The sequence below is a fragment of the Eubalaena glacialis genome, chromosome 9 (genome assembly GCF_028564815.1).
Source record: "Eubalaena glacialis isolate mEubGla1 chromosome 9, mEubGla1.1.hap2.+ XY, whole genome shotgun sequence".
In the NCBI taxonomy this organism is placed as follows: Eukaryota; Metazoa; Chordata; class Mammalia; order Artiodactyla; family Balaenidae; genus Eubalaena; species Eubalaena glacialis.
Window position 1 is genome coordinate 41,295,112 of NC_083724.1, and position 27,045 is coordinate 41,322,156.

The window sequence follows — 27,045 nt, forward strand, 5'->3', positions numbered from 1 at the left end:
CTGAGAATAGGAAATTCTCTCCTGAAGAAAATACAGTTGACCCTTGAACAATGTAGGGGTTAGAGACGCTGACTCCCTGTGCAGTCAAAAATCCACATGTAACTTTATGGTCGGCCCTTCCTATCTGTGGTTCTGAATCTGAGGATTCAACCAACCACAGATCATGTAGTACTATATTACTTATTGAAAAAAAGTCCATGTATAAGTGGATCTGTACAGTTCAAACCCAGGTTGTTCAAAGGGCAACTGTAATGTCATTCAGATTCTCTACAACTTGTCATATCCCAAGTCTGGTATTCATTGAAGAACCACCAAGACTACCAAGAAAAGGAGAATTAGAATAAAAATCAAAACAGAATCAGAATCATAGATGACCTAAACATTAAAGTTCATACATATTTTGGTAAATATTATCAAGTTCAAGAAAACAGATGACAAGGTGGAGAATTTAACTAGATAACTGGAAGCTATAAACTGATTGAAGTTGAACTGATAGAATTAAAAATTATACTAAATTTAAAACTCAGTAGTGGATTGGACACAGGTAAAGAGAGGTAAGTGAACTGGAAGACAGAGTAGTAAAAATATTAAGACTAAAGCATGGAAAACAAAAAGGATATAAAGAACACAAAAGCGCACTTGAGACATATGGGCCACAGTAAACATTTTTATCATATGTTTAAACTGGAGTCCAAAGAAAAAAGGAGAGAAAGATTGGGATGAAAACAATATTTCAGAAATAACAGCTGAGAGTTCTCTAAAACTAAAAAGAATATATCGAGCAATAAATTCAATAAACACTAAAAAAATGCAACAAGAGTAAGTACAAAGAAAACCACACCTAAGATAACCACAGTACAATTCGTGAATAGCAAAGAAAAACAGAACATCTTAAAAGTAGCCAGAGGAAAAAGAGAGATATTACTTTCAAAGGAACAATAGGATTAAGATTACAGCTTACTTCTCAACGAAAATGACTGGATACTAGAAAATAATGGAATAACATTTTTAAGTGCTAAAGAAAATAACTGCCCATTGAGAATTCTAGAGGCAGAGAAAATGTTGTTTGGAAGGAAAGATGTAATAAGGAAATTTGCCGAAAAACAAAATTTAGAGAATATGTTCTCATCAGAACTGACTGAATTAAATTATAAAGGGAGACGCGCAGGCAGAAGGAAAATTATCACAGATGAAAATAAGGACTTTATAAAGGAATTATGTATAACAGAAAGGATAAATAAGTGGATAAATCTAAATAAAATCTAACTGCACAAAAGAGTAATAATAAAATATATCAAAAATCAGAATGCATTAAAACAAATGGAAGAGGAAGAAGTAGTAAAAGAAATTTAAGATCTCAGCATTGCCTGAGAAGCAGTAAAAGAGCTAATAAGTCATGGTACATGTGCAACTGCTACTTATGTAAAAATAACAAGCTAATACAAGGGAAAATGGAATTTGAAGAATCTAAAAGGAAGAAAGAAGAGCAAAAAGAACATAACAAGGTGGGACAAATAGTAAACAAGGAGTAAATAGTCTATAAGAAAATACATTAACTGTAAATACTCAAATTAAAGGACAAAAATTATTGAAACAAACAAAAAAACCTAATTCTATGCCACTTATAAGAGACAAGAGTCAGACTGAAAATTAAAGGATGCAAAAATTATGTCATAACAACAATAAATAAAATTGAAGAAGTTTTTTTTAATGTTAACATAGATTTGAAAGCAAAAAGTATCACTGGCGATAAGGCAGGATAATAAAACCAACTGTTACTTTACAAGGAATATATTATAAATCTAAACTTCAATGCAATATATGAAGGGAAATTCCAAAAATCTAAGTAGAAATAGAAAAATCTAAATTACCTAGATCAGTAACATAGAACCACAACAACAAATCAGCAAATTATAGAAGATCTAATACCACCATTAAAAACCTTGGCCTAAATTTACATAAAACACTGCACCAACAATGATGGAATATATACATTATACGCAAAGTTTTAGGTGCACATGGCACATTTATAAAATCGACTATATGCTGGTTATAAAACAAGAGTCAGAATAAGCAAGAAATTTAAAAATATATAACCAATATTTTACCAAATAGTTGGATATTGAAAACATACTTCTGATCATTATGTAGGTCAAAGATAAAGTCGCAATGGGAATTAGAATTTTATTAATTGAATGATAATGAAAATATGCCATAACAAAACCTGTGGGTTGCAAATAAAGCTGTGGTCACAGAGAAGTTTAAATATTCAAATGATATATCTCTAAATGTAAAAGGGAAAGGAATAAAGCAACTAGAAGATAACCTATCACCCTGAGGTAGGCAGCTCCTGAACTGTACCTGGTGGGGAAGGCAGGGCAGAACTTCAGGAGGCCAGCGGCAGGCAGCATTGGGAAGCAGGATCGGCTTCCAAATGAGGCCAGCTGAGAGCACGCTGAACACCATGTCAGAAGCAGTCTCCAAGAAAGAGCATTTAATGTACAAAGGGATGACTAAAATATATTTAAGAGCTAGCACCCTGACTCCTCTTAAGGATGACTTACGTTGCTGGGGAAAAAATAAGTGCTCAATGAATAGCTGTATAATTCCCAGGAGAATCTTGGTACCAGGACCACACAATGAAGAACTTGGAGTCCCCATGGCTAATCCAGCAGAGAGAAAAGGAGAAACAGAGATGGGAGAGAAAATAAAGGGAACTCTTGGTGCAATTTGGCGCTCCTGCAGACCCAAGTCCAGGTATACGCTCTCTATCTCCACATCTTAAATAGAAGCCACCACGTTCCTAGGTCTTTCAGGTACTTAGAATTTCTCTTTAGAACCTGAAAATGGGGTCAGGTTTCCTGTCTGCACTGCTACAGTACAAAATAGAAGCAGGATGTTTGAAATAGTTCTCCATCTGGCAGAGGAGGCCTTGCAGCTGTGAGCCACTCACTGCAAACCAGCAGGACATGAAGGATTCTTGAGCAGATCTGAAGCTACTGGGAGGCCTTTCAGGAGTTAAATCCCACAGTAAATATTGTACCTTCAATGGCCCTTTTTCCCTCTCTGTCCAGTCTTCCTCCACTCCTGTGGGGGCCCAAAGGGGTTAAATGAGCACTCTTTGACTTGTGCTTGGTGTTCCCAGAACTTGGGCTTGGAGACGTCCATGAAAAGTCTGCCTTCCATCTACTGGCTTGGGTTTCTTGGTCTCTCTGCTCCAGGCTAATCCCTTTAACCCGCTTTTTCCATTTCTGCCAATAATCCCCCTCTCCAGACCTTCCTAATGCTTTTCTGGGGCCGGAGGAGACTTCCTGAGGGCAATGTTTATTTCTAGAGGGAGAGGTGACCACACGACTTCACAGTGCTCGTCCCCCTGATTATTCAGTTTCTGTCTGGATTAGTCCTGGGTGTTTGTGCACCCCACCCCCAGCCTCAGGAGGCTTTAGAACACTGTGCTTATCTCAGCACTGAGCCTCTCTCTATCCTCCTTCCCTCTCTCTCCTTACCCATCTTTACCCACAGGACCTCTGAGGAAGATAAGCAGTTCACAGAACCTCTGCTACAGAACCAAACATATTGAAATGACTCTTTACGAAGATATTGAAACAACAGAGAAAGAATACATGAGGATTGTTTCTCCCGAGGGTTCAATTATGTAGGGGGCCTTTAGCAAACTTTGATTGATAAATCTAACCTTTCCTTCCTTGGCAATAGTTGATCACACTGTGATGAAAACAAGTTAGAGAATGGAAAAATAATATTTGGATTTCAACGAAATAATAAAAATGCAGGGACTATCTTTGACTTTTGCAAGGTGAGAAGTGAGTTCACATTTTGATTATGTGATGGCAGGAATCCCTTTTAAAACAGGGCCAGTCTGCATGATGCATTTAAAAATCAACCTTTGCAAATATAGCCACAACTCCCACAAGATTTCTTGATTTCTCTGGGGTCAGATAAACCATCACATTTCAGAGTGGTGCCCTGTATATGAAAGTGATAAACATAATCTGGAAGCACAGCAGTGGCTAAAAATATGGAGCTGGCAGCCATTCGTTGAAATGATTTTTTGCTTTTAATTCATTGCATAAAATGCTAAATGTCCAAATTCAGGCAGGTAGATCTTACCAACCGTCAAGAGCTTCAGCCCTGCTAACAGCTAAGTACGCACTTTGAAACCCCATTTTGACTGTTCCAGAAACTTATTGGGTTTCTTTAATGCCTCTGTTACTATTTCCTTTGTGTCATTCTGTGTTTCTTTAAAAACATAGCTGTGTGACCTTGGGGAAGTTACATTATTTCCTTGAGACTTGGTTGCCTTCTCTGTGAATATCTGGGTATAATTTTAGTATTGCTCAATAGAATTTTCTGTGATAATGAAAATATTCTACATCTGTACTATCCAATGCAGTATTCAATAGCCACATGGAGCTAATAAACATCTTTGAAGTACGGCAAATGCAACTGAGGAACTGAATTTTTAATCTTATTTTTAAATTTGTTTAAATATAAATAATGCTACATGGCTAGCATCTGTTGACAGTACAGATCTACATAATATTTTAAGGACACTCTCCACTCAAAAACTCTACCATTCATTAACTCAACCTAAATACTTTTGCCCTTTGACAAACAGAAAATAATTTATGCTTCCCTTGAAATTATTTTTCAAGACCTTTGTCAAGTTTGGGGACATTATATTCTTAAAATTGACTTTGCTTTATGAAACTTTAATAATGTTGGAGTTTTCTGCCCTTGGTACCACCTTTGTGATTATGGTAAATATTGTGGATGATCAAGGACCATTTCAGGAGATCATGGAGAGAAACCTTCTGGATTTAAGTTCATTATGAGGATGTCAAAATGCTAAATTGCTTAAAATAAAACCCATACCGTTTTTATACTAAGTTATATTCTACATGTAGCTGGAAAAATGTTAAAAATATTTTTAAAGAACTGCACATCTATTTTTGAAGCTGATTTGGCTGTTCAAGGCTTGCTAGCACTTTATCCATCTCACTAATATTTCACTTAGTAAACAAATGCAGTTGCCATAATTGCTGCATATGTGTCTGTGTTCCCTTCTAGGTTATATGTTTTTGAAGTTAGAAACTATATTTATATCACAGCCCCTATGTATAGCACAATATCCATTGCTAATTCAGATTGTGTTTTAAGATATGAGACAAAATTTAAGACTTTTGTTATAGTCATAAACATCTAGCAAACCAACCAGAAAATAAAAGCTAATTTTCTTTTGGTAGGCCAAGAACAAAAAAGAGAGGAATACCTAGTGCAAAACCATCTCTCTAATAACTACTGTTGGATTTAGAGCACACACATGGCTAAACTTATTTTAAAATATCTTCTTATCAAATACTTTGAGGTTGTACCTGAAAAAATTATATCAGAAGTAAAAATAATCATGTGGTCTGACCAGCCTGGATCACACAAAGTAAGTGTATACTATATATCAAATAGATAAACAAGGTCCTACTGTATAGCACAGGCAACTATATTCAAACCTTGTAATAACCTATAATGGAAAAGGATCTGAAAAAGAAATATATATATCTGAATCACTTTGCTGTACACCTGAAACACAACACTGTAAATCAAGTATACTTCAAGTAAATAAAAAAAAAACAAAGCAAAGTAAGTGTAAAGGGAAGTATAGTTTTATAAATTCACCTCTGATATCCAATGGACCAACTGAAAGACAACAGAAACTACAACTTTCTAGGACACAGGACATGGCCAGCAAACTAGGCCGTTACCCTCAGTAACGGTCATACCTGCCAAAAAATATACAGACTAGCCTGCATTCATGAATACACAGGAATTCTTCATTTATCTGGCATTATTAGGCAATGAGGTATTGTATGTTAGGATAATTTTTTTATATGACAAATTTAAGAAGAGTTATTTTAACCTTCACTCAGTAATTTTTTTCTAAAATTAAGAAATGTATCCACTGGTGTATCTAATGTTTCCTTGATAACTTGGGGTCATCAGTTCAGTCAACGTTTGCATAAATAATGCGAATGGAAACAAGACAGGCATGCTTACTGAAACTGAAAATGACATAATACTGGCTGGAATAATTGATGAGAGAGCAAGAAAAAAACAAAAATGAAAATAAACCGTGATCAAGAAACTATCAGTCAAGTTCTGACTTTCTGTACTTAGTTTCAAAAGGAGATACCACAAATCCCAGTGAGAGACTCCAGCATCATTAGCTGTCTTTCTCTTTTGTTTCCACCTTCCTTTCCTTTTCCTTCTACCCTAGATTGGTTCCAGGAAATGTTTATAGCTGCTTGCAAGACAAATTCTAAGACTTGCTTTCTCTCACACAAACTTCACAATATGTCCATGTGATAAATAGTGTGGAGGTAAAAGACAATTCATCACAGGGAGATCGCCTATGAAAATAAAATTAGAAACTAGCTTCTAAACACGCAGAGAGTAGGGCATGGTGTCAGGCACCAATTTCCTTCCAAATTCCTCTACATTTCTAATAGATGTTCTTATTTACCAAGATCCCTTTTTATTGGTGTCCTATTCCAGACTGCTCCACTCCGCCCATCCTCATCCTGTAAAATACATTCACACTCTTTTGTGGCCCTACTTATTTGCCCATTAAATAATCAATCATAGAACTGTCGGAATTAAATACAGAGTGAAATTAAAATACTGGAGTCACTTGGGGGGTTTAAGCAGCTCCACCAGAAAATACTGGGCATGGATTTAAAGAGGCTGCGCTGGACTTGCTCTTGTCCAAGTTCTTTCTCAAGAAGTATCTGAGATAAGCCTAAATTCAGAGTTAATCAGATTGGCCTGCTTTCTCAGACGGACTGGAATTCATTGTTCTTTCCCCCCAACACCCTGAGGTCAGTGTCACTTTCCGGAGACGAGGTGGACTTCTCTGCCTACTGCAGAAGCTCAGTTCCCCCCGGGCCCACTCCCTGTCTGAAATCCCACACTCGAGGCCAGATGCCAGCCTTCCCAGAACATCAGTGGTCTCCTTTCAGTTTCTGAACTGCTCAGATTGAGTCCCTGTAGACTCTTTCTCAGCTTGAAACCTGATCTTCAACCCCTTTCCCTGACCTCGATGGTTACCTTCCTACTTTAGGCCTCAGTTGCTTTAGCTATAAAATGATATATTTGTTCTTAATTCTAAAGTCTTCTTTCTAAAGCTCTACAATGTGGTGGCTCCCTGAAAATGTTTCTCTTTGCTGGTTTTAATTTTGTAGAGAATTAAAACCACAGTTACTCTAAAAGACAGTAAGTTACATTGGATAAGGAAAGTGTGCTTTAGTAGTTAGATTAACAGGGATGGAAGACGACTTAGTATGTTTTAAGATACTCATGATCCATTCTTGTGAGAGTCAGGAGAAGAAGTGGAACAGAGTTAATACCAAATGATTCTGACAAATTAAGTTAACCAAGGTGTAGCTGATTAGTTACTACTTGAATAAGCCACACATATCCAATTCAAATTTTCCTTTATTTTTCTAAGACGGGATCCCAGTGAACTGAGTCCCATGTTCAGTAACTCCACGTTCAATGGCTTAGTCTTTAAAAACTGTTATGTTGCTGGAAGAAGAAATGTTGCCTGTCAGTCCTAATTGATGTTTAGCTATCAAGCACATTTGAAATAAATTTATTACTTTGCCTGATCTCAGTGTAATACATTCCAAAGGGGGAAAGAGCACACGAAAATTTATGGAGTCTCCATCTTCTACACTAAAGTGTGCAATAAATTTCATATTACTTGGCCGTGAAATTCACAAGCCATAGAAACCACACCATTAGCAATGTATACAGTGGTAAACAGCAGGTAATGATAATGATATAAAACAAAATAGACTGTGTATGTTGGCACAGCTGCCAATAAAGCAATCATTAAATGCATTCATGTGCATCTACGGTAGGTAAGCTCTTTGAGGGCAATTGCTATGAATTCTACATACCTTTCAGGATATTATAGCCCAGTTTCTATGGCCTTTATTCAAAGACGCTGAGAAAGGGTTACTGTGGGTAAATTCAGACCTTCTCTCAATATAGCATTTGGTCAACATGCATTCTGAACAGCAAAATTTCACACTGCTTTCAATTTTCCTACACTAATTGCCACCTCAACAAATGCAGGATTAAATATAATGGATTATAAGAAGTTAGAAAGGAGAGATGGAAGAAAAGAAGGCAGGAGAAAGGTGGGTATGGAGTACTTCAACATTTATGTAAAGAGTGGACCTAAAACTAACCTGAGGTTACCCTAAACTATGAGCATATGCTATAGAAACTTAAATGAAAAAAAAAAAAAAACAGCAAGGGAAACTCAAAGATTCTTTGTTTTTTCACTTTACTGCATACACACGTCCATCTTAAATAATCTAAATGCTTATAGCATTGTTTTGCAAGGCTATTTGGGTTCTATCAGCATGTAAAGGTCGGACAACTCAACTTTAGCAGAGTTAGCCTTCAGGTGAATAATTCAGGTTGTGAGCATTTGAATTTTCCAGAAATGTTTCCCAAAAAATGAAAACTAAAAGAGTCCTAGGACAGCATCCTTTAGAAGTTTTATACTATCAAGGTTTTTTGTAGGAAGAGTATCCTTGTTGATTATCAACACAATGATTCCAAGCAGGTCAATTTATGCTGAGAATATTATATAACAAAACCCACTTCACCTCCATTACACTGACAATGATCTTCCTTACTTCTACCCTGTGCTTCTTAGTAAAGTTTAAAATACTGAGCCAAGGACAGTGACAATGCCAGAGACTCAGATGTACCTATAGGTGCCTTCAGACAAAATCAGCCACCCAGGCTAAAGTCCTGGTTTAAAACATCCCAACATGAATGAATCTCAAAAACCATATGCTGAGCAAGTGAAGCCAGATCAAAAGGGCACCTACTGTATTATTCAACTTACATGAAATTCTAAAATAGGCAAAATTCATCTCTAAAGATAAAAAACAGATCAGTGGTTGCCTTGGGGTGGAAGGTGGGGATACTTTTGCAAAAGGCTAGGAGGAAACTTTCTAGGGTTTTAGAATTGTTATCTTTATGGGGGTGGTAGTTATACAAATGTATACATAAATTAAAAGTCACTGAACCGTTGACTAAAAATATCTGTATTTTATTGTATGTAAATGATACCTTAATAAGGTTGATTACAAAATGAACCAAAAACAAAACAAAGCAAAAGAAAAATCTCTCAAGACCTCAAAGGAAATACACTGTTTTCTTCCAGGGTACCAGATTGGAATGAGGCATTGGTCTTTTCTACCCTCAGATTATCCCTAGGATTATCTAGTCGATTTTAAAGCACTAGAGTCCCCTATCAGAAAAACTCACCCCATGTTTGATTACCTCGATTTCTTCTCTGCCTCTTCTCCCAAACACAGTGAAGTCATTTATGGAAGAAAAACCAGCTTTTTCCAACTTTGCATCATCACATATTCTTTCCAAAGCTATTATTTATGGAATAAAATTTGGCTACAGTTTGTAAAAATCTAGCTTTTTGAGGCTTACAAATCTTAACAGTTAAACTATTGCCTCCACTGGAATTTGGAAAAAAAATTATTTTGAAAATGAATAGCTGAGATTTGACATTTTTGTTTTTTGTGATTTTCTCTTCCCCTGAGAGAGAAAGGGTAAGTGTGAAAGTGAGTAGGAATGAGAAACACATACATAAAGACAAAAAAAATTATCTTGCTGTCTTTTCATGGTTGTAATTTATAGGAGGCCCTTTTCAACAATAATCTATTATCAGAATCAATAAAATATAATCTCCATGAAGTCCAGGCCAGGATATTTGTCTCTTTTTCAGCAGATTGCAATACAAACCGCATTCATGGACATGCTTCTTGATGATCTTTGTAATACTATAACAGTTGACCATTCCCTCATGCCTCTTCACCTTAACTTAAACCTGGTTTTTCACTAATGACCTCACATTTCCTTCTCTATCACTTGGTTTTTGGTTTCTTTTCCAACTCCAACTCCAACTAGCATTTCACTCTGGAACCAAAGGAAGACTCACACCTTCCTGCTTTTTAGTGATACCTCAAGTTCATTACCATATTGTGATCACCCTGAAGAATAGCCAGACAATTGTTATTTCAGAGCCATCTGACAGTTTGTAGCTCTAAAAATTAACCAAGGACCGCATTCGTCAAAAATATTCTAGTTTAAGATTTTGGTAATACAGCAACAGTAATTCCGAAGTCATTTATGACAATCAGTGTGGGAAGCACCCTCCTTCGGGAAGACCCTTTGCCATACAATACTCTTTCCCTGTCAGGTAATAAGGAATCATGGTGTGGAAAGTAACCTTTTGTGGAAAGAAATACTTGGCTTCAAGAAGGCGTGAAGTTCATATATTTTTCTTGAATTAGATTCCCCATTAATTATTTTATCCACAAAGAGGTAATTATTAGAATTACGTAAGCAATTAAGGAGATGCTACTCCACATTCTTTCAGCTTGTTGACCTTTCCCACTTTATTTCATGTGGCTATCTGAAACATCAGTGATTTACATGTCTTTCTTTTTTTAACAGATTTGTGTGTGTGTGTCCCCATGATGAAAACATCATTAAAATAAAATATGAATAGACTCTTAAGAAGCAGAGTCTACTTAAAGTCCTGGAAAATGCGAAAGCACTAATATTCATGGACAACTTTACACTCTGAAATTTACTCCGAATTTTGTTGATCTCTATTTTGTCTAGGAGTTTTTCAAATTTTCTACCATCATCATTTGTTAGTTTTATAATTACATAATAAAGGCATTACATCATACAATCTTTTGTTATCCACTGCAGTTTTAAAACTATTCCTTTCCTTGTCCTCAGCAGATATGTCATAGATTAGTACACAAGCAAAGACTTTCAACATAACAGTACTTTATAGTGACAAGAACTATACTCAGCTATCTCTATCCTAAGACAATGCACTATAAAAGCCCTAGGAATTCTTTAGCATTAGGAATATAGAGACGATCGAGGGGCAAGGTCCTTGCCTTCAAGTATACATAATCATTATAGCAAATGCTTAAATAGCACTTAGTATATGCCAGGCATTATTGTAACTCATCACAGCAGTCTTACTATACTCCTTTTTAATAGATAAGGAGAGGAAGCCACAGGGAAGCCATAGGGTAAAGCCAGAATTTGAACCTAGGTAGACTAGTACACTCTCCACGGCTTTAACTACTACGTTAAAATATATATATATAAAAGTTATATATATATAACTCCAAGTATTCCAAAGTTACAAAACACTTATCTACCAAAACTCAAAAAAGAGCACACAAACTTGCATAGAAAATAAACATGTAAAAGTTCATAAATAAACCACAATATAACCTGCTCCACACAATATACTGACTGCAGTGTCCTGGGCCTCTCCCATCCTTAGGTAGCCAGAAATTACAACAAAATGATACTTTTCACCTTTGGAAGCCACACCATCTCTCATACCAACCAACCCATTACTTCCTTAGAGAGAACAGGAAATTAACCTGAATATCATGAAAAAATATATATATATATAGCATTACTGATGTAGAATCTTTGTTTAAAGACAATAACTTCAATAGCAGAGGGAACTTTACCATTGCAGGCTTCAGATAACCTCTGTATTTCTCAGATTTCATGCTAAATCATAAAATGCCATATTGTGTCTGAAGCTATTTTTTCAATAGTCCATTTTCTAAAATGGACTAGCAAAGCAGTAAATACTGAGGAACATTTTGGCTCCCAAATCCTAAAGCCATCCTGATTATGCCTGGGTGATCATGGGGACATCACTGGAACCACCAGAGGACTGGCTGAAATACCAGTGTTCTGGCCAGCTTATAAATTAGAAATTATACAGAATCCAATTTTATTTTTTTGTTAAGTAATTCCTATGAGGCTTTTGGGATGTCAATATAAAGTCCTATGATGTGTAATCTTTATCCATAAGATGGGGAACAATGCCAATCCCCGTCATAAATACTTTCACAATCTGACACTGAAAACCCACTGTAGAGCATAGGACCTGCAAATAGGATATGAATCACACACATCCACTCATTCAGACAATCCACAAATATTCATTTTTAAGTCTACTATATGCCAATAATGTACTGGGCTCTAAGATGCTAAACCATGCTAAATGCTGAAACAGACATACTCAGTTCTGGCCCTCCTGGAACTTATTACCTACAGAAGTGCCTTCATTATAAATGGTCAGGTCTCAGCCAATGCTATTATCAGCAGCAGGTGACCAAATGATATAGCTTGCTTTCTAAACAAGCTCCACACTCTTTGCTTTCAACATTTTTGCTTTCCTTCAAGGCACATAATCCAGTGGTCAATTTCTCCTAGTTAGTGAGGTTTGGGGAAAATTTACCCAGTGAACAATTCCTTGTGGCCTCACTCTTTCATCACACTCTCCTCTGTGCTCTTGAACTAAAGAGACCTGGATTAAAGTCACTTGTTCTAATCCTATTATTTTAAAATACAGCTGCTCCTGCTTTGAGGCTTTCTACTGGACCAACACGGTGGCAAAGCAGCACTGAAGCAGAAGCAGGTAAATTTCAAAATGACATCTCTAAAAATATCCACTCTCCTTTTGTTCTCCTCCTACCCCTTTGCTCTGAACACCTCTGCCCTGAGGCATTGCCTTTACCCTTCTCTGATTATTCTCCAAAAGGGTTTCCAAGAGCGGGCAGTATTTATGGTTTCATTTGCTCCCAAGTCCTTGGTGGAAAAGGATGCTTGCTTCCTGATTCTTACTAATTCCACACTCACATCGTTAACACAAAAATCATCATTTTTTAAAAAATATTTTCCTCAGCTTCATATTTCTTCTGGGCCAACACTGAAAGAATATTTTCAAAGAAACAATATCCTCTCCCCATTGCCCTTCTGAGAGTTTCACGTTCTTACCTCTAGTCTCATTTTCAACACTTATTAAGGGATGCATCACAAAAATAGAAGAAAGTTCTTTGTGCTTTCCCTGTACCAGCCAAATATTCTAATTTGTTCTGTCTCTAAAGAACAGAATGCGAAATCAACACAAAGCCTGATTATGCAATCTCTTCCAAGGGAAAGATCTGAGAGTTGTCTATTTACTAATGAAGCTCAGTGTGTATTAAGGGTTGACTGAAGCAATCATCAGGAATTTTCATCCCTTAAATTAGTGTTTTCCACCAGATACACATCTTTCATTTTGGATAATATATCTTTTAAGTTCAGGATACAGCTGGACAAAAGAAAAGAAAAAAAGGTAACCAACACAACATTTTAAGTAATAACACAGTAACAGCTATCATCCTTCCCTGAGGAATTCAGCCTACTTTATGGACACAATTTAGTACAAACTCATAAGAAAGCTAACAAAGCCCCAAATCACTTCACAATAGCCTAGAGAGGTAAAGGTCAAAAATTATAACTGCCAGGCCCAGCAGACAATGTCACCTACCGGAAAGAGCACAGGACAGGAAAACCTGGAAGCCTGTGTTCCAGTTTTGGTTATTCCTGTAAGCATTAGTATGATCTGAGTGAACTCAGTCTGCCCTGCTTTTTCTGTTTATAAAAACCTACATCATCCTCTCAGTAGAATGAAATACCACATCTGAAAAGTTGCAGATCTCTTTAGGAAAGAAACAAAAATCATGCTTTCCAACCAAAATGGAATAATTCAGTCAATGGAGACTTAATAAAAATCTGCCATAAAGCAATTAATTGTTTTCTTGAAATCTATCTTTTGTGGTATATTTATTGGGGTAAGGAATGTTAGGAAATCATAATTAGAGTTACCAATTATTCCAGAAATCAAGGTCATTAAGTTCAGATTCCAACTATGACCTTGACCCAGGCTTAGAGAGACGTAAGATGTCCCAATACCTCATATCCACCATACATGTGAGAAACAAGGTATGCAGACAGATCCTCTTATAAATATCCCATATGCAGTGGTTTTATTGCAGGGTCTCAAATTCGTTGCCATTCTTCCCATCCAGATGTGGGCATTTTCCCTTGAATTTGGGCAGGCTTTCCAGGGCTTCAAACAGTAGAGCAGGGGTCAGTAAATTATGGCTGGTGGGCCAAATCTAGGCCTCTACCTGCTTTTATAAATAAAGCTTTATTGGAACACAGCCATGTTCATTAGTATATGTATTGTTTGTGTCTGTTTTCACATCACAGCAGCAGAGTTGAATAGTTGCAGAAGAGACTGTATGGCTTGTAAAGCCTAAAATAGTGACTGTCTGACACTTTATGGAAAAAGATCTCCAACTCCTGCAATAGAATATACTGAAAGTGATGCTATGTAATATCTATAACTAGGTCATAAAAGGTCATGCAGCTTTTGCATGATTCTCTTGGAATGCTTGAACTCTGGACACTCATTCTTGCGATACTCTATCTTGAATCCTAACTACCACGTTATGAGAAGTCCAAGCCACATGGGCAGCCATCTGTAGGCACTCCAGTCAACAGTCCTTGTTGGGCCCAGTCTTCAAGTCATCCCATCTCAAGTGCCAGACATGTGAATTAAAATTATCTAGATGATTCCAGCCCCAGCCATTTGAATCCTCATGAGCTGAGGTTTCAGACACCAGTCATGCAGTAGGGACAAGCCATCTCCTCTGTGTACTGTTTGAATTGCTGACCCACAGAATCTGTGCATATATTAAAATTTGTTTATTTCACCACTAAGTTTGGACTTCTTTATTATGTAGCAATAGATAACTATAGCACTGTGTCTGTACACAGGAGATCTACATTTCACAGAGCACATATTTAGATGTGAATGTTGACTGCTCAATTTCTATTATGAGAAGAATGTATACACACATATAGGTATAAAATGTTTATGTATATGTAAATATTATACCTGTATAAACTAATCTATATTATCCATAAAATGAGGGGCCTTTGATAGTAGCTAACATTTTTTTTCGGTATTTATTATGTGCCAAGAACCGAGAAATTCTTGCATTGTATGAATTTTCTCTTTTAACCCTCATAGCAAACTCCCTGAGAGAAGTAATGTTATCTCTATTTTATAGATGAGAAAACTGAGGCAAAAACAGATAACATGCTCAAGAGTACTCAACAAGTAAATTTTAGAGTCAAGATTTGAACCCAGGTTCTCAAGTTTCAGATCCCTTACTCTTAGTCACCAAGCTATAGACTGAGGAAGGGGATGAAAGCTGAAGCCATTACCTCATGTTCAAGAAGTTAGACAGAAACTTAGCAGGTATGGTTGAAAGAAGACAGGACTTGGAGTCATTAAGTCCAGAGCCTCAGTTATGCAATGAATTCTCCTCTCATCTAGATATAGGTTTGTTTTTAGAAAATGAAGAAGAGCACTGCATATTTTGATTGTTAATTTCTGTACTTAATGATTACCAAAGAATGGAATTTTACCAGGGAGTTATTTTGCAATGACATAAATTATTGATACAAAATCAAATCTTTATTAAGTCTCCATTGCCATCAGAAGTCTTTCCCACTCTTCATTTCTTTTTAATCCCTTTTCTGTCTACTCTTGGCCAAAGCTTGAAGCCTAATTTAACATTTGGAAATAAAATAATGAAACAGTCATAACACAGCAATTCCAATGCCTACTGAAATGGAAGCTCTAAATAATTTTTCAGATAATTTAGGCAATTAAAAATATTTACATCATAGATGCAAAGACAGAAGTTACTTGTGTAATAAAATAACTGGTGAGACAAAAGTTTCTGGTCAAGTAGATTTGTTTAAATATGAACACTAATCTGAGTTCTACCGCTGTGCTAAAACCCAGTGACAGGCTGCATACAGCTTCTAAAGGGATATTTCAGTGCACTGGGTCAAATTCATCCCATAAAATGTGGTATTATTAGTAGTACTAGAAGACAGAGTGTGACTGTTTTCTTCGGGACATAGATGAAGACCCCAAGATAGACAATATCAAGGACAAATTATGTGGAATAAGATATTATCTCAGTCCTTGGAACATGTCATCCAGGATAGAACAAGAAATAGATTTATTATCAAGTACATGAAGCCAGAGCCAGTAAGCAATGAGTGGTAGACGGTTAAAATAGACAGGTTTTAGAAGTAGAGGCACAGAGGTAGAAAACAAACTTAGGGTTACCAGGGGATTTGGGGGGGAGGGATAAACTGGGAGACTGGGACTGAAATACACGCACTACTATATATAAAATAGATAACTAATAAGAACTTGCTGTTCTTATTAGCACAGGGAACTCCACTCAATACTCTGTAATGGCCTATTTGGAAAAGACTCTAAAAAAAAAAAAAAGTGGATATATGTATATGTATAACTGATTCACTTTGCTGTACACCTGAAACTAACACAACATTGTAAATCAACTATACTCCAATAAAAATTTTTTTAAAAATAGGTTTTAAGAACCACAGTCAGGGAGCAGTGTGGATTGGAAAGACCTGGCAAGAAATATTTCTGCATCCTCAGATAATCCTCCCCAAGTTGGCTATTGCAAGGGTGAGCATTTAAGAGATCTTTGACCTAAGGAGGACATGAGATTAACAATCTAACCCAATGTGCACGAATTATTCTCCTCGGTGCTATCAGAAATCAGATGGCATCCTAGAGCAAGGGTCAGCAGATCTTTTCCATAATGGGTCAGATAGTAAATATTTTGGATTTTGTGTACCATACGTCTCTGTTGCAACTGCCCATCTGCTGGGCAGAAACAGCCATGCACAGTACGTTAATGAATGGGTGCGGCTGTGTTCAAGCAAAATGTTATGTACAAAACCAGGAGTCAAGTGAGATCTGATCAGTGGGCCAGAGTTTGATGACCCCAGTTTTGGGTCAGTGTTCACAGCTGAATGAGTCATGAGGCCTTAAGTTCCAGTTCTCATTGTACTACTTTCTACCTGGGTGAACTTGGGTTCATCCTTTTATTTATATGGGCCACTATATTAGTCAAGGTTCTCCAGAAAAACAGAACCAATAGCATGTGTATACAATGTGCCCATATATATTGATAGATATAGATCTAGATATCGATATTGATATCTAGATCTATATCCATATCTATATATAGATAGAGAAAGAGAGAGAGAGATTTTAAACAACTGGTTCACACAATTATAGAGGCTTGGAAAATTCAAAATCTGCAGGTTAGGCGCTCTAGAGACTCTAGGAAGAGTTGCAGTTCAATTTCTGTTAAGTCTTCTGGTAGAATTCCTTTTTGCAACAGGGAGGTCAGTCTTTGTTTTATTAAGAGCTTCAACTGATGGGATGAGGCCCACCCATATTATGGAGGATGATCTGCTTTACTCAAAGTCCACCAATTTAAATATGAATTTCATCCAAAAACACCATCACAGGGACTTTCCTGGTGGCACAGTGGTTAAGAATCCGCCTGCCCATGCAGGGGACACGGGTTTGAGCTCTGGTCCAGGAAGATCCCACACGCCATGGAGCAACTAAGCCCGTGCACCACAACTATCGCGCCCGCGTGCCTAGAGCCCATGCTCCGCAACAAGAGAAGCCACGGCAATGAGAAGCCCGCGCACCGCAACAAAGAGTACCCCCGCTTGCTGCAAATAGAGAAAGCCCACGTGCAGCAATGAAGACCCAACGCAGTCAAAAATATAAATAAATAAATAAAATATAAAAATTTTAAAAAAACCCCAAAACACCATCACAGAAATATCCAGAATAATATTTGACCAAATAACTGGGCATGGTGGCCCAGACAAATTGACATGTAAAATTAACCACCTAAGCCATAGTTTTGTCATCTTTTAGTGAGAAATTTGATTTATCTGAACTATTTTGATACCTTCTAGAGATAACACCCTCAGTTGTTCACATGGTAGGCAGCAGAGGGAAAGAGGCCATTTGCCCAGTCAGATGACACCTATAAGGATAAAATTCTGTCTTCTCTCTCCAACCCACAAGGATGAATGCCAAAAATACATCACTTATATCTGCTTTAGCTAACATATGATAGGTCTGGAACTGACCTATGCTCCCAGTAAGTCCCATGAAATGCTGTTTCATTAAGGGGAGACTTTACTTGCTAAGATTAGAAGCAAAAGAGGGTGGTGGATGAAAAACTGCCCAGGGATATAAGTTCACGCAAGGGAGCAGGAGAGAGAATGGGTATCCGAAGATATGCGCTCTGAGCCAACACTAATTCCACAGCATAAGGTTGTAATTCAGGGAGCCAAACTGCTGGGGGGGGTTCCCCCCTTTTTTCCCCCAAAGAGGGACAAATCAAGCATATTGGCAAAGGAAGAGCATTAGTTATAACAGATAAATTCCTTTTCAGAGGTGATCTCTCAAATGATTTGGCTCAGTGTAGACTATGATTTGGCTCCAAAAACCATAAGCTAGAGCCTTTCATTCCAGGTCCCTCCTCAAATATCCATGATAGGTAGAAATTTGGCATCAGTAGTTCTTGAAATCTCCCCAGGTGATTATAATATGCAACCAGGGCTGAGAACCGGGAGATGTAGAGAGAATTTAAATTGAACTTTAGTTAAACAGTAAAACAAGTTCTGACTCTACTGGCTGGAGCTAGACAAGGGCTATGGATTTAGTGGGATGAGAAGATAAAGAACACCAGGGAGTAAATCAAATACTTTACACCTGTGCTTAGCTAATTGTTACTCAGATAATTCAGACAATCTTACAGCACCTGAACACTGAAATGCCTTAGCTCTGTTTAAAAAAAAGTAACTCTTCAAGTAACTGAACTCTGAGAATTATGTAAATCATAAAGAAAAAGAAGAAATCTTATTTTTTGAATTAGTTGATTTCATATATACTGTTTCACTTTCATGATATAAACTAGATATCTTTCTTTCCATTTTATATTTGAGGAAAGTAAGGCTTTAAAAATCTCAGTAATTTTCTCAAGGTCACTTATTAAGGGTGTGGTAGGCAGCATAATGGCTCTTAAAAATGCCCTCACCCTAATCCCTAGAACCTATTAATATGTTACCTTACATGGCAAAAAGGACTTTGCAGATATGACTGAAGTTATAGACCTTGCAGATATGACTGAAGTTATAGACCTTGAGATAGAAAGATTATCCTGGATTATCTCATGGAACAAATCTAATTGCATGAATCCTTAAAAGCAGAAAACTATTCCCAACTGTAGAAAGAGAAAGAGAGAGATGTCCTAATGGAAGCAGGATCAGAGAGATGCAACATTTCGGGTTTTGAAGGTGGAGAAAGGGGACTCTGAGTCAAGGACTGCAAGTGACCGCTGGAAGCTGATAAAGTCCAGGGAACAGAAACACCCCTAATAGCCTTCAGAAAAGAATGTAGCTCTGCCAACACTTTTTTTTTTTAAACATCTTTATTGGAGTATAACTGCTTTTCAATGGTGTGTTAGTTTCTGCTTTATAACAAAGTGAATCAGCTATACATATACGTATATCCCCATATCTCCTCCCTCTTGCATGTCCCTCCCACCCTCCCTAACCCACCCCTCTAGGTGGACACAAAGCACCAAGCTGATCTCCCTGTGTTTTGCAGCTGCTTCCCACTAACTATCTATTTTACATTTGGTAGTGTATATATGTCCATACCACTCTCTCACTTCATCCCAGCTTACCCTTCCCCCTCCCCGTGTCCTCAAGTCCATTCTCTATGGCTGCGTCTTTATTCCTGTCCTGCCCCTAGGTTCTTCAGAACCTGTTTTTTTTTTTTTTTTTTAGATTCCATATATATGTGTTAGCATACAGTATTTGTTTTTCTCTTTCTGACTTACTTCACTCTGTATGACAGTCTCTAGGTCCATCCACCTCACTACAAATAACTCAATTTCGTTTCTTTCTATGGCTGAGTAATATTCCATTGTATATATGTGCCACATCTTCTTTATCCATTCATCTGTCGATCCTGCCAACACTTTTACTTTACCCAATTGAGACCAATGCCAGACTTGTAAGGTAATAAATTTACGTTGTTTTGAGTCACTAAATTTGTGGTAATTCATATGAAAGCAGTAGAAAACAAATACAGAGGTCCTACAAGAGCCAGTTTATATATTTATATTTAAGTATTTCTAAAATGAATTTAACCTTGTGATTGACAGCAGCCACACCTTCAAAGGGATCCCACCACACACCTGAGGCAAAAGTAGCCTAATGCAAAGCAGTGACAGCAGCAGGTCACTGCCCCACACTTGGGGTAGAGGGGGACTTGATCTACTGTAGCAGCAGCATAGCCTGAATGGGAACCCATCCTCCTGTGGCACTGGTCCCATCAACACTAGTCTAATCTGCTAGCATCTGCTGTGCCAACAGGCCCAACATATACAAACCCTCCAACTCAGTAGCAATAAGTGATCCAGGCTCAGTGTTTCCTGAAACTCATATCCAATGACACTGGAAAGTTCAGATATCACCTACTGTTATGAAAACATAAAAAAACAATAACAGAAGACTGGGAACTTCAGAAAGAAAAGGGGAACAATGGAATGGGTGAAAAAAAAGTGGGGCAGTATAATAGACTATCATTAGCCTCATGAGTTTCTTAAATTCTATATCATGGTCAAAGCAAAAATTATGACACCATCTGATGTGGTTCTCAATGTATGTAAAGGAAATACTAAAGAAAATCATACTTTAAAAGTGGGGAATATTAGAAGACCTAAATGGAAGTAAAATTTTGAAACTTCACTTGAAGTAATAAAACACTGATTCCAGTAGGCTATGATAAGTTACATATGTATAGTGTAATGCCAAAAGCAATCACTAAGAAAACTGTACAAAACAGGGTACACAAATGATTTTAAATAAATTAAATTAAAATGGAATTATTAAAAAATGTTTAAGTAACCCACAGGAAGGCAAAATAAGAAAAACATAGGATTGAGAAATTAAGGTAAAAAACAGAAAACAAAAAATAAAATGGTAGATCTAATTTTTAACATAGCAAAAATTACATTAAATGTAAATGATCTAAATAACCAAGTCAAAGACAGAGATTGGAAGAGTAGATTAAAAAATAGCAAGCATGATCCAACTATATACTGTCTGTAAGAAGTTTACTTTAAACATCATGATATAGGTAGTTTAAAGTAAAAGAATGAAAAAGATATATCATATGAACGTTAATGAGAAAAAGCAGGAATGGCTATATTAATATCAGATAAAGTAGATTTCAGAGCAAAGGAAATTATTAGGGGAAAAGAGGGTCATTACCTAAAGATAACAGGATTAATCCACCTAGATGATCTAGTGATACTAAATGTGTGTGCACCAAACAACAGAACTTCAAAATACATGAAGCAAACACTGAAAAAAGGAGAAAATTTTAAATCCACAATTATTATTTGAGACTTCGACACAGCAATTTATAGAACTACCAGAAAGAAAAACCAGCAAGGATATGGAAGAACTGAAAACATCATCAATCAACAGGATATAACTGACATTTAAAGAACACACTCAATAAGAGCAGAATACATACTCAAGTGTCTGTGGAACATTCACTCATATACCATATACTGGGTGATAAAAATACATTCGCAGATTTAAAAGAATTAAAATCATATAGAGTATGTTCTCTAGCCATAATGGAATCAGACTAGAAATCAATAACGGAAAGACAATGGGAAAATCTTCAATCACATGAAAACTAAACAACACAATTCCAAATAACCCATGGGTAAAAAAGAAAGCGTCAAGGAAAAATTTTTAAATGCATAGAATAAAAGACAATGAAGATATAACAGATCAAAGTTTGTGGAATGAAGCTAAAGCTATGCTGAAAGGGGAGTTTATAGCACTAAATTGAGAAAGAAAATATTTCAAAGCAATAATCTAATTTTCTATATTAAAATACTAAAAAAGGAAGAGGAGAAAGCACTAAACAAGCAGAAAGAAGGAAATAATAAATATAAAACAGAAATCCATGAAACTGAAAACAGGAAAATAGGGGGGAAAAATCAATAAAACAAAAGGCTCGTTCTTTGAAATAAACAATCTAATCAATAAAGATCTAGCAAGACTGATAAAGATAAAAAGAGAAATGGCACAAATCACAAATATCAGAAATGCAACCAGGGATATCATGAAATATCCTGAAGGTTAATAAGGGACAAGTTATTATGAACAAGTCTACACTATAAATTCAAAAATGCAGACGAAATGGACCAATGCTTCTAAACCCAAAACTACCAAAACTCAGCCAAGATGAAATAATCTCAGTTTTCCTGTAACCATTAGAAACACTGAATTTTTCATTTAAAAACTCCCAAAAGAAATATTCAGGCTTAGATGTTTCACTTTTACCCAAGACTTAAAGAATTAACACCAATTTTACATGATTTTTTAAGAAATAGAAGTAGAGGGAACAGTTCCTAATTAATTTTATGAAGCCAGTATTACCTTGATACCAAAACCAGACAGGGATAGTATAGAAAGAAGAAAACTACAGACCAATATTTTTTATGAAATTGGCTGCAAAAATCCTCAGCCAAATATTAGCAAATCCAGAAATATATAAAAAGAATAATATATCATGACCAAGTGGTATTTATTCCAGTTATGCAAAGTTGGTTAAATATTTGAAAATCAAACAATGTAATCCACCATATCCAATAGATTAAGGGGGAAAACATGTGATCCTATCCATTAATGCAGAGAAAGCATTTGACAATATCCAATCCCATTCATGATTTTAAAAAAAGAAGAAAAAAAAATTCCAAGCAAACTAGGAATAGAAAAGAAACATACTGAAACTCATAAAGATGATCTACAAACAACCTATACTGACATTATATTTAACTGTGAAAGACTGAATGCTTTCTCTGTAAGATCAGAAACAAGGCACCGATATCTGCTCTCACCACTTTTATTAAACATATTACTGGAGGTTCTAGTAAGAAAATAAAGCAAAAATAAATAAATACATAAATTTAAAAGTTAAATTTTTTAAAATGTTATTTAAAAGATAAAAGGACTATTCCTATTATGTTGAATAAGAAGGAATATATCCTACTGAATGTTGAATAGTAATATATCCTATTATATTGAATACAGAAAAGTAAAACTGTCTGTATCTGAAGATGAGATGATAATCTAAATGGAGAAAATACAAGGAATCCACAAAATCTTGAGAAATAATATTAGTTTGTAAATGTTTTAGAGTACAAGATCAATACAATTTTATCAAATTATATATTAATAACAAATGTGTAGAAGCTTAAATAAAGATATGTGATGCCATTTACAACTGATCTAAATAAAATAAATACTTAAATATAAGCCCAATAAGACATTTATAGGACCTCTGTACTGAAAATTACAAAATGTTGATGAAGAAAATTTTTAAAGTCCCAAACAAATGGGGAGACATACCTTGTTCATGGATTAGAAAGCACAACATAATAAAGATGTCAATTCTCCCCAAGTTAATAGGCTTAACACAATTACTCTTAAAATGCCCTCAAGGTTTTTGTGGATATAGACAAGCTTATTTTAAGATTTATATGGTAAGAAGAGGCTGAAGAATAGCTAAAACAATCTGTTAAGGAAGATTAAAATGGGAGGAATTAATCTACCCAATTTCAAGATTTTGCAGTAATGATGGAGGCTAGATACATAGATCAATGCAACGGAATAGAGAACCCAGAAAGAGACTGACATAAATACATTTAACTTGTTTTTGACAACAGTGCAAAAGCTATCAAGGAAGAATAGACTTTTCAAAAAATGGTACTGAAACAGTTGGACATCCCTCGACCAAAAAAAAAAAAAAAAAATGAACCTTAACCTAAACCTCCACACCTTATACAAAAATTAAATCAAAGTGGATCATAATCTTAAATGTAAAAGCAGGACATTTTTAGAAAAAAAAATAGGAGAAAATCTTTGGCATCTAGAACTAAGTGAATAAGTCTTAGACTTCACACAGAAAGTATGATCAATCAAAGCAAAAACTGATAAATTGGATCTCATCAAAATGAGTTAAAAATGCTCCATAGAAGATCCTTTTAAGTGGATGAAAACTCAAATTACACACTGGGAAAACATAATTGAAAATCCCATATGAGACAAATGACCTGTATTTATAATATACAAAAAACCCTCCAAACAACTTTTAAAAATCCAATTAGAAAATAGGCAGAAGACAGGAACAGACATTTCAGGGAAGAGTATATACACATGACAAATAAGCACATGAAAAGATGTTCAACATCATTAGCCATTAGGGAAATGCAAATTAAGACCATAATGAGATATCAGAGAATAACTAAAATTAAAGTATAGTGACAACATCAAATGCTGGCGAGTATGTGGAAAAATTATATCATATCACTGGTGGGAATATAAAATGGTTTAGCCACTCTGAGAAACAGCTTGACAGTCTCTTTTAATCCTAAAAGTAGATTCACCCTACAACCCAGTAATTGTACTCTTGAGCATTTAACCCAAAGAAACAAAAAATTAAGTTCCCACAGAAACTTACACATAAATGTTCATAGCAGTTTTATTTATAATAGCCAAAAGCTGGCAACTACCCAAATGTCTTTCAGTGGGTGAATGTTTAAACAAATTGTGATAAAATCTTATGATAGAATACTACTTAGCAACAAAAAGGAACAAATTATTAATATATGCAAAAATTGAAATGAACTTCAAGGGAATGATGCTGAGGGGAAAATTTTAAAAACCCAATTAAGTAATTCATGATTATGTTTACATAGTATTCTTAAAATAAAAAACTGTGGAGATGGAGAACAGATTAGAAGTTGCCAAGGATTAGAGATGGGGGTAGAAGGTACAGCGGGGGAACTTTGTGAGGTTTTTGTGGTCCCAGTACAAATAATACAGCAATCTTGGTTTTAATCCCTAAAGATTTTTAAAAGCAATTCCTAATAAGAGGTGTCCAGATATTTAGCAATGGCAGCAGATTAGAGGTATAGCTCCCCAAGATGACAACTTCAAAAGAGATCATACTAATTCAATGCATATGTTAGTTTTAAAAAGGCCAGTCACAATACTTAAATGGTATATATCTTAACGATATTATTCTGGGTATCCAGCTATACCAGATGGACTAGCAGGATTTTCTGTACATTCAATCTTATTTAAGACAGTAAATCTTATAATAAAACAGTTTAAAAAAACAAACCTCAACTACAGTTGGATATTCTCATAGGAAGACGAGGTTAAAGTAAAGTAGCAGCGGTTCAAAAGCTTAAGCAGTGGTACCTAAATTTGGTTGCACATTAGAATCATCTGAAGCACTTTTTAAAAACCCTCACACCGACGGTTGGTCATCCTAGACCAATAAAATCATTTTAAATATCCTCAGACGATGCCAATGTCTAGCCAGAATTGAGGACCAGCGGACTAAGCAAAGGGGACGTTTCTACGTTCCTTGCTCCAGCCCCCGACCACCCTCCAACCATTCTTCCAGTCGCAACCTTTAGAATCAGCCACTCAGCTATCCTCAGCCTCCAGGACAGGCCAACACCGTTTTTTGAGCTTAGCTCCTTATCACTGATCAACCACGAGTTCCCAGATTCGTCAGAATTATTCCGAGGTGGAGGCCGCCATCCACCGCCTGTTCAACATGCATCTGTGGACACTTACCTCTCTCTGAGCTTCTATTTCGACAGCAACAATGGGACTCTGGACGGTGTGGGCCACTTTTTTCGCCAGTTGGCCGAGGAGAAGTGTGAGGGCGCCCAGCGTCTCTTGAAAATGCAAAACCAGTGCTGCGGCCGCGCCCTCTTCCAGCATGCGCGGAAGCCTTCTCAAGATGAGTGGGGTAAAACCCAGGACGCTGTGGAAGCCGCCATTCTTAGGGAGAAGAACCTGAGCCAGGCGCTTTGGGATCTGCCTGCCCTGGCTTCTGCCCGCGCAGACTCCCACCCCTACGACTTCCGGGAGACCCGCTTCCTGGAGGAGCAGGTGAAACTCATCAAGAAGATGGGCGACCACCTGAGCAACCTCCGCAGGCTGGCTGGTCCGCAGGCTGGGCTGGGCGAGTATCTCTTTAAAAGGCTCACCCTCAAGCACGAACAGGAGTCTCCAAAGTCCAGCGGCCTTTGAGGAACCCCTCTGGCGTCAGAGCTTCTGCCTGAAGCCCCTCTCTGCAGCCACTAGGCAGCTTTTTAACCACCCTGGAGCTCTCTCCCAAGCCTTGGACCAAATGGAAACAATAAAGATTTTTGCAGGAAAAAAAAAAAGCGCCTATTTGAAACAAACAGAATAAAGAGAAAAAAGGAAATATATATATATATACACGTTCTTTTAACATACGAATTGCTCCCACTTTATCTGTGTGAAATAAGTTTGTTCCCGTTATTGGGCTGGTTCTCAAGCTTTGCTGCTCATTTGAATTACCTAAAGAGCTTTTTTAAAAAAACATTGGTGTCTGGGTCCCAGCCCCAGAGATTTTCATTTGGTAGGTCTAGGGAGGAGCCTGGGCACGGGGAGGGCTCAGAGATCCCCAGGTGATTCTAATGTGCAGCAAATTTGTGAATCACCTCTTGGCTTCAATCCAGCTAGTGATCAGATATTAAATCTAAGACACATGGGCTAGTGTGTGAGCTCTGTTGCTAGGTGTATTCCATTTTCTTCCTCCTGGAAGATTCGTGCCAGGGAAAATGATTGATAGTTGCGTTACTTCTCTGAAATGGACTGAAATTTCCAATTAGCTTGAAGAGGGGAGGGTGAACGGGTGAATGCAATAAGGTGTATCATTTACGTATTGCCCTATGTGCATGGCTAGAAGCTTTTGCAATTGAGGTCTGCTCTACTCTTCATGCTAATGGTAATGCTTGTCCTCCTAATGCAGCTGTAAACTTTATAAGCCCATAGGTAGACAGCATCACAAAATATTTACCCCTCCCCACTGGCCCACTCTCAAGCTTCACTCCCCTTCCCCAATACACAAATGTACATCAATGCGCTTGAGAGCAATATAAACATATTGACCTTCAATTCTTCTGCTTTGCAGCTTCCCTGTTATCAGGAGATGTCAGCATTTAGTGCAAGGACAAATGCTTGCCTCTTGGT

The 27,045-nt window shown here is 36.7% G+C and overlaps 1 pseudogene; it reads left to right on the forward strand.

Annotated features, from left to right (window-relative positions):
* LOC133097316 (ferritin light chain-like) overlaps nucleotides 1-26,076 on the forward strand; it is a 120,635-nt pseudogene extending 94,559 nt beyond the window's left edge.
* Nucleotides 26,077-27,045: the final 969 nt, after the last annotated feature.